The sequence below is a fragment of the Cupressus sempervirens genome, chromosome 4 (assembly GCF_028749045.1).
Source record: "Cupressus sempervirens isolate cs-2001-9-10 chromosome 4, ASM2874904v1, whole genome shotgun sequence".
NCBI classification, from domain to species: Eukaryota; Viridiplantae; Streptophyta; class Pinopsida; order Cupressales; family Cupressaceae; genus Cupressus; species Cupressus sempervirens.
The window spans coordinates 427278185-427293999 of NC_143121.1; positions in this window are offsets into that span (position 1 = coordinate 427278185).

Here is a 15815-nt window from a genome sequence, read left to right on the forward strand (position 1 = left end):
CCATTAGTCTATGGCATTAAATTCAACACTAATTTTTTAACCAAAATCATCCCAATGAAAATATTTACATAGAAATAAATTAAAGCTTGGTCTTCATTTTTTCAAAAACTTAGTACGAAGATATAAAATCTGAAAAATAAAATTGCACTAAACATGTTCTTATATCTAATTTTAGAGCTCGATATCACATCCCCAAATCAGATTTTTGGATCTCTTAACAAAATTTTAAAAATTATACTTTTTTTGGAATATTTAATCTTTATGTTTTTCCCTAAAGCCTTGCATCCACCTACCATATATGATCGTTTATAGGTGCAATAGTCAAAAACATTAATGTGGGTAGGTGAATTTTAATTTTGAATAAGAGGGAGACTTTTGAATTGACAACAAGAGACAAAAGGGGGGAATATTCATTTCATTATATAAGTCAGAGTCAGTCATTCAGAGAGTTAGTTTTTGAGTTCAACAGAGACAAGAAGATCAATCAAATCTAGCAACAACAAGGGTTGACTTTTTAGGTATTTTTGTGAAAGTAAATTTTTTTCCTATATGAGTAGTGATTGCTCTAGGTTTATTGTATACAGCCATTTGATTCTATAAGATTGATTCAAGTTCTTAGATAGTTTTGTTCATCTAGGGTTAATAGTTTATTCTCTAGATTTGCATCAGTTGTTTCAGTTAATAGAAAGTGTACAAGTATATTTGTTGTATCCAATCTATTGTGGTTATAGATCATGTCTCCTTTAATATATTTCACTATGCATGATAAGTAAGATTTGGGAGAGTGAAGGTGAAACCATTTAACATATTTTTAGAACATTTTTCTTCCACCCTACATTGCTCTACTTCTACTTGAACTGAGTAACTCATCTTGTATTGAATGGGCAGCTGAGTATCCTCTACCAAGTTACCTATTTGAGGCCAAGTAACTTGGTCCTTATAGGTGTCGAGCCACTTGATACTACCTATAGCTTGGCACCTTACATTGTTGAGCAACTTAGCATTGCTTGTCACTCAACTCCTTACCCTGCCAAGTGACTTGGCTACCTCTATAGTTCATATTTTTTAGTGAATTTTTTACATGGTATCAGAGCTATTAGGCCCCACATCCTCATAAGTTTTGGTATTATTTTTAGGTGTTTGAAATTTTTGTCTAGGAGACATGGATGGAGATGTAGGAAAGACTTGGTAGTAGCCATCATCCTTTAATGGACAAAATTATGACACTTAGGCAAAGAAGGTGATAATCATTATCATTGCAAATGACTTATGGGAGTTTGTGGTAAATGGGTTCAATGATGAAACTAACCCAGCGTAATATGCTACCCTCACCAACCATCAAAAGACTCAGTTGAAGGAGTCAAGAATAAGGGAGGCAAAAATTTTACGATTGATTGAGGAAAACATGATAGAAACAATACTTCCTAAGATATTAGCAACTAAGTATTCAAAGAAAGCATGGGACATCCTTGAGACAAATTTTATAGGGACTAATAAAGTCCATGCAGTAAAGCTAAAGATGATTCAAAGTGAGTCTAAAAACATTCATTTTATATTTTAGCTCAAGGACCTTTGGTTTGATAAACCAATTGAAATCAAATGGAGAAGATTATGAGGAGCAAAGAATAGTGGAAAAGATACTAAGGAGTCTACCTTCAAAGTGTGATAATCTTGTAATGACCATTGAAGATACAAATGACCTCACTACTTTGACAATCAAGAAGGCTCATGGCAAGAAGGCAATCAAGAGGGAGCAAAACCTTCTCAAAATAACTCTAGAAGAGGTAAGAAGAACTACAACTCTAATAAGAGTAATGTAGAATGTTATTATTGTCATAAATTTGGGCATTATGCAAGTGAATGCTAGAAAAAATAAGCTAATCAGTCAAGGTAGAATGCAAATGAGGTTGATGTGAATGTGGGTGAAGTAAACAATCCCATATCCTTCACCATGTGCAACATTGGTAAAGAAGGCAGCCCTAAGGTATGGTATTTGGACAACAATTGCAAGAATTTCAAATTAGAAATTAGAATGGGAAACAACAGAATGATTCCTATTGTGGGAAAATGATCTATTATGGTCCACACCAAACAAGGTGAGAAGAGAGAAATACACAATGTATATTTATCCTAAGCATGAAGTACAATTTGATGAGTGTTGGAGAACTCATTCAAAATGGTTACAAGGTGATGATGGAAAATGACAAGTGTATAATTCACAAGAAAGATGGGATCAAGAATATTCTAGTAGCAGTCCAACTAACAAGGAACTAGATGTTCCTCTTGAGGATAGAGACTTGCTTATCTTCTCAAATTGTTGTTGCACCTCCCAATCATGTACATACAATAGTACATTAGCAATCAATTTTAAAGAGCATGATTGAAGACACTTCAAATTTATGGCATCTCAAGTATGGACATATTGGTTTTGCTAGTTTAAATTTGTTATCCAAGAAAAGAATGGTAGATTTTTTTTGAAATATTGTAGAGACATGTGACAAGTGTGATGCTTGTATTTTGGGTAAACAACATAGGTTTCTCTTTAATTATAGTAATTCTAGAAGAGAAAGATCACCATTAGAGCTGGTGCATTTTGATTTAGTTGGCCCTATGCAAACCACTTCTATTGGGGGGAGTACTTATTTTATGTCATTCATAGATGATTTTAGTCATAGGACATGTGTATATTTTGAAAAAAAAAATCTAAAGCATTTGATAAGTTTATTGAATTTAAAGGCTAGGCCAAAAATGAATGTGGACATTATGTAAAAGTACTAAGGTCAGATAGAGGAGGGGAGTATATCTCCAATTCTTTTGTAAATTTTTATACGAAAAATGACATCAAGAAGGAGCTTATAGCTAGTTATACTTTGTAACAAAATAGAGTGGTCGAGAGGCAGAATAGGACATTGATGAGATGGCAAGGATGCTGATGAAAGCGAAGGGACTCACAAATAAGTATTGGGGAGAGATTGTAGCAGCAATAGTATACTTGATAAATAGGTGTTCAATGAAGAAATTCCATGACAAGATTCCCCTTGAGAGATGGGCAAGACATAGGTGGATAATTGAGCACTTCAGGGTGTTTGCATGTGTAGCATATGCCCACATGCCAAAGGAGAAAAGGAAAATGTTGGATGAAAAAGGTGTGAAGTGCATATTCATAGGTTATAGCTCAGAATCAAAGACCTATAGATTGTATAATCCAATCACCAAGAAGATCATCATTTCAAAAGATGTGGAGCTTCTTCAAAATTAGACATGGGATGACTTGGTGGATGAATCTTCAAGGACTTCAAGTAAAGTGTAAACTCTTGATGTAGAAGATGAAGTTGGTGATCAAAAAAATTAAGGAGTTGCAAATATAGATAGCTCTAGAAAAAGACAAAAAGAAATTAGCCTCAAACATGCAAAGAATCAACTCCTAGTAGTTCTAGACAACTCTAAAATTGTATGCAAAATAGTGGCAGTAGTAGTACTAAAATTTGTGATCCCACTCTCACCTCTCTATTGACAAGAAAGACTAAGAGTCTAAGGAGGATATACCAAGATGAAAGGTATGATGAAAACTATGATGAAAGTGTCAATTTTGCATTATTTTCTCATAGTGATCCAATCTATTTTGAAGAAGACATGAAGGAAAATAAATGGTGCAATGTCATAGATGAAGAAATAGATTCTATTGAGAAAAATGAAACATGGGAATTAACTAATCTACCTCCTAAGAAACAAGTAATTGGAGTCAAATGGGTCTATAAGATCAAGTGCAATACTAAAGAAAAAATAGATAGGCATAAGGTACGATTAGTAGTCAAGGGGTACAAACAACAATATGGAACAAATTATGATGAGACTTATGCCCTGGTTGCAAGAAAGGAAACAATGTATGTTGTCATAACAATTGCATCCTAGCACAAATAGAAGGTACATCAAATAGACGAGAAGTCTGCCTTCTTGAATGGAAAAAAGATGTGTATGTAGAGCAGCCATCTAGTTATGAAGTTTTAGGTAAGGAAAAAAAAGTGTATAGGTTGAAGAGAGCTCTTTATGGGCTCAAGCAAGCTTCACAAGCATGGTATAGTAGGATTGACTCATATTTCATGAGAAATGGCTTTAGCAAAAGCAATCGTGAGAGCACTCTCTACATCAAGGCATAAAATAGTAAGGTTGTGATTATTGTCTTGTATGTAGATGACTTAATTTTCACTAGAAATGATGATTTTCTAATTGGTGAATTCAAAGTGGCCATGAAGAGTGAATTTGAGATGACAGACTTATGTCTTTTGAAATAATTTCTAGGAATAAAAGTAAAACAAATGCATGATGATATCTTTATCTCTCAAGAAAAACATGCAAATTAGATCTTGGAGAGATTCAAAATGCAAAACAGTAAGGCAATCCCAACACCAATAGTCATAGGTCTGAAGTTGAGCAAGAAAGGTTGTGGTAGCAATGTGAATCCAGCATTGTATAAAAGTATGGTTTGAAGCGTGATGTATTTGACAATAACTTGGCTTGACATGATGCATGGAAACACCAAAGGATTCCTTGCAAATTAGGAAAGAGGATCCTAAGGTATGTGAATGGTACTAAGGGATTTAGCATTTTGTATACTGATGCTAATGATTTTAGGTTGATTGGTTACACTGATAGTTATTGGGATAGAAGTCTAGATAATTAGAAGAGCACTTTCGATTATATGTTTCATATGGGTTTGGGTGCAATTTCATGGGCATCCAAGAAGCAACAATTTGTTGCTCAATCTACAATAGAGACTGAATACATAGCACCAAATGTAGTAGCATGTCAAGCTATTTGGCTAAGAAGAATCTTGGAAAATTTGAATAAAAAACAAAAGGATGAAACCACAATCTTTTGTGACAACATTTCCTCAATTACATTGACAAAGAATCCAATTTTCCATGGGAGAAGAATGAATATTAAGATCAAATATCGTTTCATTAGAGAGCCAGTGGAAAATGGAGAAATCAAAATAGAATATTGCAAGTTCAAGTAACAACTACTAGACATTTTCACTAAGCCATTGGGCATAGCAAGTTTTGTGTGCCTAAGAGGAAGTCTTGGTGTAGTTGATTTGGATCACTAATGATCCTATTTTTTTGACTTGGGAAAAAGGGAGAGTATTGGAATATTAAATCTTTATGTTTGTCCTTGGAACCCTGCATCCACCTATCAAATCTCATGATCTATAGGTGCAATAGTTAGAAACGTAAATGTGTGTAGATGAATTTGAATTTTGAATGAGAGGGAGACTTTCAAATTGATGAAAAGAGACAAAAGGGGGAATGTTCCTTTCATTATATAACTCAAATGGAAACATTTAGAGAGTTAGTTTTTGTTTTCAATAAAATAGCAAAGGTAGGAAGGTCAATGAGAGCCAACAACAGTAACAAGGGTGGATGACTTTCTGGACATTTTGTGAAAGTATTGTTTTATCCTGTATGAGCAGTGATTGCTTTAGGTTTATTATATGCAACCATTTGTTGCTTTAAGTTTGATTCAAGTTCTTAGATGGTTTTTTTGATTTAGGGTTAATAGTTTATTCTACATATTTGGATTAGTTGTTTCAATTAATAGAAAGAAACCAAGTATATTTGCCATCTCCAATCTATTGTGGTTATAGATCTTGTCCCATTTAAAATATGGTTTTCTATGCATGATTTTTAATATTTGGGATAGTGAAGGAGAAACCATTTAATGCATTTTTAGAATTTTTTTCATCCTCTCCACATTACTCAACTTCTACTTGAACCAAGTAACTCAGCTTGTATTGACCAAGCAACTTGGTCTCCTCTACCAAGCTCCTTGTTGCCAAGCTACCTCTTGGCGACTGAGTAACTTAGTCCCTATAGGTGTCAAACCACTCAACACTACCTTTATCTCAACACTCTACATTTCCAAGAACCTCAACATTGCCTAGTACTTGTCTCCTTACCCTTGTGAAAAATAAATCACAACCCTAAAAAGATTTCTCAGAATAGAAGGTGTTGAGTTTCAGTTTTTCTCAAAACCAATGGATGATGAGTGATAGGCAGTGGGTGCCAAGTGAACTCAGCACAAGAAGAAGCCAAGTGAACTTGGCACACAAGGGAAACTCATCAAAAGTGTATGCCAAGTGAGCTCAATAGTGAAGATACCAAGTGAGCTCAGTCACTATTGCAAGGTAATGCTCAACAAAAGAGAATGCCAAGTGAGTTTGGTAATAATAGAAAAGAGAGAGCTCAGTCAAAGACTGAACTGAGTAAGCTATAGACTAAACTCATAACTTGAATATTTCTACCATTAAAATACAAAAAGCCAAGGATGAAGCTTTCAACTATGAACTTTTCAAATACAAAATACTATGCAATGATGAATAGAAGTAGGGAACAACACATTTTAGTATGCTTGCTTGCTTGCCCACTTTCTATTCAAATAAGATAAAAGGCTATTACAAAATCTGGGAGCATTTGGTTTCAACTAGAAAACTCTAAAATCATCAAACTGATAAAACTTTAAACTTTAAAATTATAGCTCCAATGGTTGCATACAACAATGTCTAGAGCAATCACTACTTCACAGGTCGAATCAATATAGACTTACAAAATGACAAAAGATATAACACTTATAGCCTTTTGTCTTCTAAACTCTAACTTGATCTACTGATCAATTTCCTTCTCTACTCTGCAACTGATCTAACTTTTCTACTCTTCTCTCTTCTATTGATCGAATGAATTAGATTCATTCCTTTTATCTCTTGGAAAAAATATTTTCCCTCTCTTTTCAAATTTGACCTCACCTATCACATTCAATGTTTCTGACTATTGCAAGCCATCAGGGAGGTAGGTGGGTGTTTGGCTCTAGGGGCAAACCTATTGCATTAAATATTTCAAGACTCCCCTATTGTCCTAAGCCAAACAAGATATAATGTAGTATTGTTCTGATACCACTGATGAAGGTACACTCTGATACCACTGACGAAGGGCCACACCACCCTTACCAAATCACAACCAAGAATGCAACAATATGAAGACAATTTTATTATACTTGAAAATCCAATAGAAATTACAATAACCTTTCTGCAAGATCTCTCAAGATCTAATCCAAGCCCAAGCTAGTCCAAATCCACACTCTGGTAGAAACCTCCAAGATCTCAACTTGTGCTCGCAAGCCACCAAGCAACCTCCTTGTTTCTAAACTGCAGTCACTAGCTCTTCTCCAACTTTATCCAAGATCCAAGTGTAAACTGCCTCACATTTGGCGCTCTGTCTACACTCACAACTCCACCATAATCCTGCTGTAAACTGCCTCACATTCAGCACTCTATCCATAGACTCAGGAAAACTCACTCTTCACTTCCTCCTTCTCTTTCACACCTTGAAACCTTCCAAGCTTTCCAAGCTTCACCTTCCACAACTTTTACCTTTCCAAGATTTCCTTCCAAAGCTTCTACTTCCCAAGCTACTCCTTCTTAAGCTTCTCCTTGAGCTTCTCCTTGAGCTTCCACTTCTCAAGCTACTCCTTGAGCTTGATTAGAAATGCTCATATGCCTTGCTTAAATAGGCATTTACCATCCCATGCATGACTTATCCACAACCTTCTAGAATTCCTCCACAACCTTCTACATCTTCCACAACCTTCTACAACTTCTACAATATTCATAACTTTCTAGAATTCTTCCCACACACCTCGATAAATGGAATGACAACCATTTATTTTTTATTTTTTCTATTATGCCACCTATGCACCTCGAAAATAAAAATCCTCTTTTCCTTTCTTTTCTCCTTTTTCCCCTTTTTTATTTTTTTTTTAATTATTTCTCCTCTAATTTTTGTCACTTTCTCTCTCCTCCACAATTTTTTTTTTTCCAACCTTTTTTTTTTCAATTTTTTTTTTTTTTCATAATTTTTCCATGCAAGATGCTCCTGCATCAAGATAGGATCACTCTTAATCCAAATTAGCTACACCAAGACACTCTCTTAGGTGTACAAAAGTTCCAATACCTAAAGGCTTAGTAAAAATGTCTTCTAGCTACTGCTCAAACTTGGAAAATTCCATTTTGATATCTCCATTCTCCACCAACTCTCTAATGAAGTGATATATGATCTCTATGTATCTATTTCTCCCATGGAAGACTAGATTCTTGAATAATGCAATTGAAGAGATTTTGTCACAATAAATTATGGTTCTTCTTGAAATTGCACCCAATCTCATATGGAACATGTATCTGGAAGTGCTCTTCCTATCATCTGAAGTTCCAACCCAATCACTATCTATGTAACCAACCAACTTGAAATCATTTATAGTAGTATAAAAAATTCCAAATCCCTTGGTACCATTCACGTACTTTAAGATCCTCTTTTTTGCTTGCCAATAGGAATCCTTTGGTGTTTCCATAAATCTGAAAATCAAATTTACTGCATGCATCATGTCTGGTTGAGTTGCAGTCAAATACATTAAACTTTTAACAAAGCTCTTGTATAGTGTTAGATTCACACTTTTTTGTAATCTGCCTTGCTCAACTTTAGACCTACTACTGTTGGTGTAGGGGCTTTCTTATTGTTCTGCATTTTGAATCTCTCCAAGATCTACCTTGAATATTTTTCTTGAGAGATGAATATGCCATCATGCATTTCTTTTACCTTTATACCTAGAAAGTATTTCAAGAGACCTAGGTTTTTCATTTCAAATTCATTCTTCATGGCCTCTTTGAACTCACCAATTAGTAAATTATCATTTCCAGTGAATATTAAGTCATCTACATACAAGAAAACAATCAACACATTACTATTTGTTGCCTTGATGTAAAGTGTGGGCTCACCATCACTTTTGCTAAAGCCATTTCTCATCAAATATGAGTCAATCCTATTAAACCATGCCCATGGAGCTTGCTTGAGCCCATATAGAGCTCTCTTGAATCTATACACTTTGTGTTCTTCACCTGCAACTTTGTAACTAGGTGGCTAGTCCACATATACTTCTTTTTTCAATACACCATTCAAGAAGGCAGACTTCACGTCTATTTGATATACCTTCCATTTGTGTTAGGTTGCAATTGCTATGATAGTACACATAGTTTCCATTATTTCAATTGGGGCATATGTCTCATAATAATCTCTATCATACTACTACTTGTATCCCTTGACCACTAATCGTGCCTTATGCCTATCTATTTTTCCTTCAGTATTGCACTTGGTCTTGTAAACCCATTTCACTCCAATTACTTGTTTTTTTGTGAGGTAAAGTAGTTAACTCCCATGCCTCATTCCTTTCAATAGCATCTATCTCCTCATCTATGCCATTACACCATTTCTCTTTATTCACAGCTTCCTCAAAATAAATTGGATCACTATGAGAAAATAATGCAAAATTTACACTTTCATCATAATCTTCATCATATCTTTCTTCTTGGTATATCTCGTTTAGAATTTTAGTCTTTCTTGGCAATAGGGAGGTGAGAATGGGATCTGAATTCTTAGTATTGTTGTTGCTACTATTTTGCATACTAGCTCGGGGTTGTCTTGATGAGCTTGGAGCTATTGCTCAACATGTTAAGGGTTTCTTGCATTTTTGCCTATTTCTGCAATCTATGTTTCTTGCTCCATCTTCTTGCTAATCACCAATGTCATCTTCTTCCTCTTCAATAGTAGGCACTTTACTTGAAGTACTTGATGATTCATCTACTGAGCCATCCCATGACTAATTTTCAAAAAATTCCACATCTTTTGATATAATGATCTTCTTGTTGATTGGATTGTATAGCCTATAGGCTTTTGATTCTAAGTTGTACCCTGTGAAGATGCACTTCACACCTTTGTCATCTAGATTTTTCTTTTGTTCCTTAAGGACATGTGCATATGCTATACATCCAAACACTCTCAATTGTTCAACTATTCATCTGGTCCTTGACCAAGCATCAAGAGGTATCTTGTCATCAACTAATTTTGTGGGACACTTATTGATTAAATATATTGTTGTTGCTACATCTTCTCTTGAATATTCAATTGGGAGCCCTTTTTCTTTCATCATGCTTCTAGCCATTTCAACAATGGTCATGTTCTTTCTCTCAGCCACTCCATTTTGTTGTGGAGTATAACTAGTTGTAAGCTCTTTTCTTATATCATTTTTCTTGCAAAAATTTACAAACATATTGGAGGTATACTCACCTCCTCTATCTGATCTAAGGACCTTAACATGGCATTCACATTCTTTTTCAGCCAGAGCTTTAAATTCAAAAAATTTGTCAAATGCTTCAGATTTGTTCTTTAAAAAATACACGCATGTCCTATGACTAAAATCATCTATGAATATCATAAAATAAGTAAAACCCCAATTGAAGTAGTTTTCATAGGGCCTACGAAATTAGAATGCAACAATTCTAATGGGGCTCTAGCCATTCTAGAATTTCAAAAATTAAAGGGAAGCCTATGTTGCTTACCCAAAATGCAAGGCTTACACTTGTCATAAGAATCTATTATGCTTGGCAAACCATCTATCATTCTTTTCTTGGATAACAAATTTAAACCAAAAAAATCAAGATGTCCATACCTGAGATGTCAAAGCTTAGAGGGGTCTTCGATCACTCTTCTAAGAGCTGATTTCTAATGTACTAATGTACATGCATTCTTGGGAGGTGTAGTATTGACTTGAGAAGAGAAATTGCCTCTATCCTCAAGGGGAACATCTAGTTCTTTTTCATTTGGACTACTGCAAGTAATATATTACTCCCATCCTTCTCATGAATGACATACTTGTCATTTTCCACTAGTACCTTGTATCCATTTTGAATGAGTTGTCCAACACTTATCAAGTTGTGCTTCATACCTTGTGTCCATTTTGAATGAGAAGGCAATGGTTCAGGGGATAGTAAAGGCTGTTTGAATTTCAATAGAGGCACAATGAATGCTCTGATGGCCTATAGACTACCACATATAAAACACTATATGAAGTGTTTTTTTATGAATGCCAATACAAACAAAGAAAATTGGTTTCTTTCCAAATAGATTGCTTTTGTAACTATGATTAGTAATTTTTGTCAATCTGCCAACTCACCATACCATCTCAACACTTCCAAAACTTTTAAACAGCCATCAATTTTTTGAAAATAATAAAAAAATTACATTGATGATTATTAAAAAAAGTGACAACAAGAAATATTGTTTTCAAGAACTATGGCATTCTCCTTGGAAGCCAAAAGAATATAGTCATGCACAGAGATGGTAAAATTTCTTAATATAGAAACCAAGAAACATCATTCATCAGAATTTAATGAAACTGACATCCTTCTTATCTTGAAAGACATAAAAACACCCCCACACAGCTTAAAGGTGGAAAAAGGATAGCTCATTTTGACAGTGTTCTACTAAACACTTATTATTACAAGAAGTCCACAGATCCTGTGAAAAGGAAGAAAGAGTAAATTCATTCTTAATCGCAGCAGGGGCAATGGGGATCATGACAACATCTAACACATTCCACTCCCAATTTTCCTACAACAATAATAACATTAATCTTTTTTTATTATTGATAATATATTACAAAGTGAATTATTATGATAATAGATCAGGAAAATTATCTAAACTAATAATAAGTAAACTAAATCATTACACAATCTAATTGAAAAAGATACTTCAAATCAATTTCATAAATTGCAAAAATCTATTAATCTTTAATAAATAAAAGTAGTTATAACTAATTATAACTATTTACACTTACTTTTAGACATTGAAGTTGTGTATGATGCTTTAGTAAAAATGGCGGTGAATAGCAGGATCAAGAAAAGGCACAACAAAAGTCCTGATGCAACATGGTAGTAAGTTGCCAAGGGCAACTCTAATACACCTTGTAAAAGGTGGATGGACAAAATAAACTAAAATGGAAAAATATTCAATGTGCTATGACACTAATATATTTCATTAACCATTTTGTCCATATCAATAACATTACAAGATGTCTCTATCTATAGAGCTCTTTGTTTATTTTTGGAAACATCTAAATTAGCCAACATAGGACAAATAGAACTTTCTAGAACTATCTAAACATAAATAACTTCTAAAACTTTACAAACCTCAATATTAATTTGACCTAACTCTATTCACTAATCCAGGAATTTCTAGAATGCTCTATTATGCTTTTACATTTCATTCGAGTGGAAATTACACATTCCAACACTCCCCCTAATTTCAACGTCAAATGTTATTGCATACAAATCCAAATCCTTTCTTTTGTCTGATGCCAAAATGATATTTTTGAATAATCTTCATATTTGTATGCATGAATAGTGTCTTCCAAGTTTGTGTCCTTTAATTTCTACAAACATTTTGTCAACAATTGGCTAGAATTTTCTCTCTTCACAAGATCCATTGATAATCTAGCCTCACCTGTCACAAATGTCGGTGACAGAATTCACTAATAACCATGATCAAATTCATGTTTTCTTTAAGCTACCCCTTGATAGCTTCATCAGTCACAACTTGTGAAATGTCCCTTTTCTGAATTTATATGATATTCCATGCCTCTAATCAGATTTTCAAAATCAAACAACTAATATCACAAAGATCCACCAAATTTCTCAAGAAACCCCAAATCGGGTATGCCAGAAATAGTGCCAAAAGCTTCACAACTTCACAAATTATTAATAAATCTAAAAATGGATATTTTTACAAAAATTTCAGCAGCATAAAAGCCTACAAAATGACATTTCCAGATCCATATAGCCTTTACACAACAGTTCACAAATGTAGGACAAAAACTATACTCATCGGGCTCCCGAAATTAACACAAAAATGCTCGGAAACACCACAAAAACACTAATAATCTATCTCAAAATTTTAATCACGTCTCAATACATATATTCAGCTCTATTTTAACACCTTAAAGTCTGAAATACAGTAGCAACCCAAACTCATATGAAATACTCAACTGAAAACACCAAACTCATACAAAAAACACACCCGAAAACCCACAAATCTGCACTGTTCAGCACAAAGGCAAACTCTGTATGAGCATGCACATGGAATGGCTTCAAACTCCCATCCTTATCCTTCTTGAAAACCTACAAAATCCAGTTCTTGGGTCTCCCTGGAAACCTGCAAACTCTCGTTCTTGGGTCTCCTTCTCCACAGGTTTGGCAGCCTCTGAAGAATAACAAAGAAATGAGCAAAAATCAAGTTCTGGAATGAGCTCAAAATGCCTCCAATCCCCTTAAAAGAGGGCATAATCCTAACTCACATCCAAGAGGGGTTAATGAAACATATTTTAATAATAATTTTCATTTATTAGTCCATTAGCTTCCAAAGATTATCCCCTTTTTCCGAAACTTCACCTTTTTGTGCCTGCCTGCCTTAGCAAAGATTATTATTTTTAATTATTTGAAAAGGGGACATGACAAGTCCTCCCCTCCCAAAAATTGCTTGTCCTCAAGCAATGGCTGAACAATAAACCAATCAATCCACCTGGATCCCAAATGTAGTCATGAACTATACTACTACCAATTAACACAGGCTCCTGCAATATCCTCTGCAATATGACCAATAGGAATCCATAATCAAACTGACAATTATAGCTCAACCAAACTCCAAAATCACAACTTCCATAGTCATAAACCCATGAGACACAAACTCTTAGAACATAAAAACCCAAGTAAAGTGGACTACCAACACAGTAAATACCATCAATGCATTCCACTGGCCTATACGGAATGTACAATCCAACTCTGCAACAATGGTGAATGCTCTCGAATGAAACTGTACCAAGTATGGAGAATCCACACACTATACAATGCCTGCAGTCAACACAACTCTGTAGATCACCAACCACTGTCTCATAACCATAAATACCATGCACCCGTGATGGTGAAAAGCCATCACAAGATAAATAGCAAGAATTGGAACCCAAACCGAATTTTCCTGCCATCAACTCCTCAACACAAGGATCAAATGCTAACTGATGTACATACCTTGCAATATAATGTTGATAAAAAAAACCAACCTCGGTCAACAGCTCACCATGAACAAGTGATACAACCCACTATGACTGATCACCAGCTAAGTCAGGAGATGTCATAGCCAAAGGAGTAGAATCAATAACAACACTCGCTGAAGCATCACTCTGAAACTCCTACTCTAAGTCATGTATTATCAAGCTATCAACTATAGAACCTATCAACATGTCATGCCCATCACAACCCTCATCCTGAGGCATCAAATTGTCCCATAACTGATGACAAGCACTAGGAACCAAAGTACATCTTTGTATCATCATCTCATCAACATGGTCATCAAAGGTAAATTGATGAGCATACCTCATAGTGTAATGCCAATAGAATGCACCAATCTCAGTCAGTGGCTCAGACTGTAATCTAGATGAAACTAACTGCAATTGATTATTAACCATGTTGGAACTAACTACTACCTCCGAAGATATCACCAAGGGAGTAGTGTTACTAGCAGGAACCATGCCAACTGCCGACTCACCAACATCACACATGATCTTTGATACATCTCTAGTCTTCGTGCCATCAGTACTAGAGGCCACCACCCTGTCAGGCATACAACAATCTACTACAACACCCAACTCAACTGAACCTGATTCTAGTGGGAATGAACCTGATATGCCAATGCTAGTATCAAGGATGGATGCATCCCCATCTCCAGTGTCTCTAACAATCTCGGCCATGGACATCCTCGGATCACCAAACACCATAGCTTGTGACTGTATAGAATTAGGTAAAGACTGTAGTTGCTCTAACTCCATGGTCACCTTAGCCAAATGAAACTATGACTCCTTGAAAGCCAACTGTGTACTCTCAAGAATCTCAGAAGTCACCTCAAGCTGCTCAGTAAGCTCACTCACCTCATCTTCCTTGGCCAACAATGCATCATATGTTCTACTGCCCCACTCCATAAGATAATCTCTGTCAGCTACCAACTGCATATAATTCTATCGCAAAATCCGAATAGCCTCCCATAAAGAGTGGATCTCTGTCAAGGAAAGATAACTGCCTTCCTGCTCATCACTAGTAGGAGAACCCCATCCATAAACTGCTAACAACTGACGAGCAACATCAAAATGTTGGCAAGTGATAGCAATGTCTCGGTCACTAACTCTCAACTGATTAGACACATGATGGCACTGGCTTGACTGTCTCCTACAAACCTCCTCTGATGCACTGTCTAAAGGAGTATCCTCAAAGTCACTAGTCTCTAGAGTATTACAATCCATATCCTATGAATCAAATCTAAAGCTCATATCAACATACAGAGTATCAAAAACATTAGCACTACTCTCCAACTCCTCTGTACCCAAGGAAACTAAGTCTTCAAAACTGCCCACTACATCCTCCTGGATGTCATCAATGCCAATATGATCCTGGGACTCATCTGTACACATTGCCAAATATGAAATATCATCAACACATTCTAGCAAGTATGGTCGACTAGATATATGAACAAAGCCCAACACCGGTGTATAAAAACTAATACCAACATCGGATAAGCTCCTGGCACAAGAAAAGACAACACCGTGCAATTTGCTAATCAAATCCATGATAGCACCCAAACAATCACTGCTACCAAAAAGTGTTAAATATTTCCAATCAACTGAATCCCAAATGCCAATATAACAATCTCGAGTCCATATCCATAAACTATAATCAGTTGGTAACTCAAGAAAAATCCTCACCTGAGTAATATGACCAATACCAACTAATTCCACATACCTATCTGACATTATCCCTATATCCTGGATGTGAATGCAAGATGAACTCGCAACATTATCAATGTCCACATATGATCTACCATTCGTAGAAAGCTGAG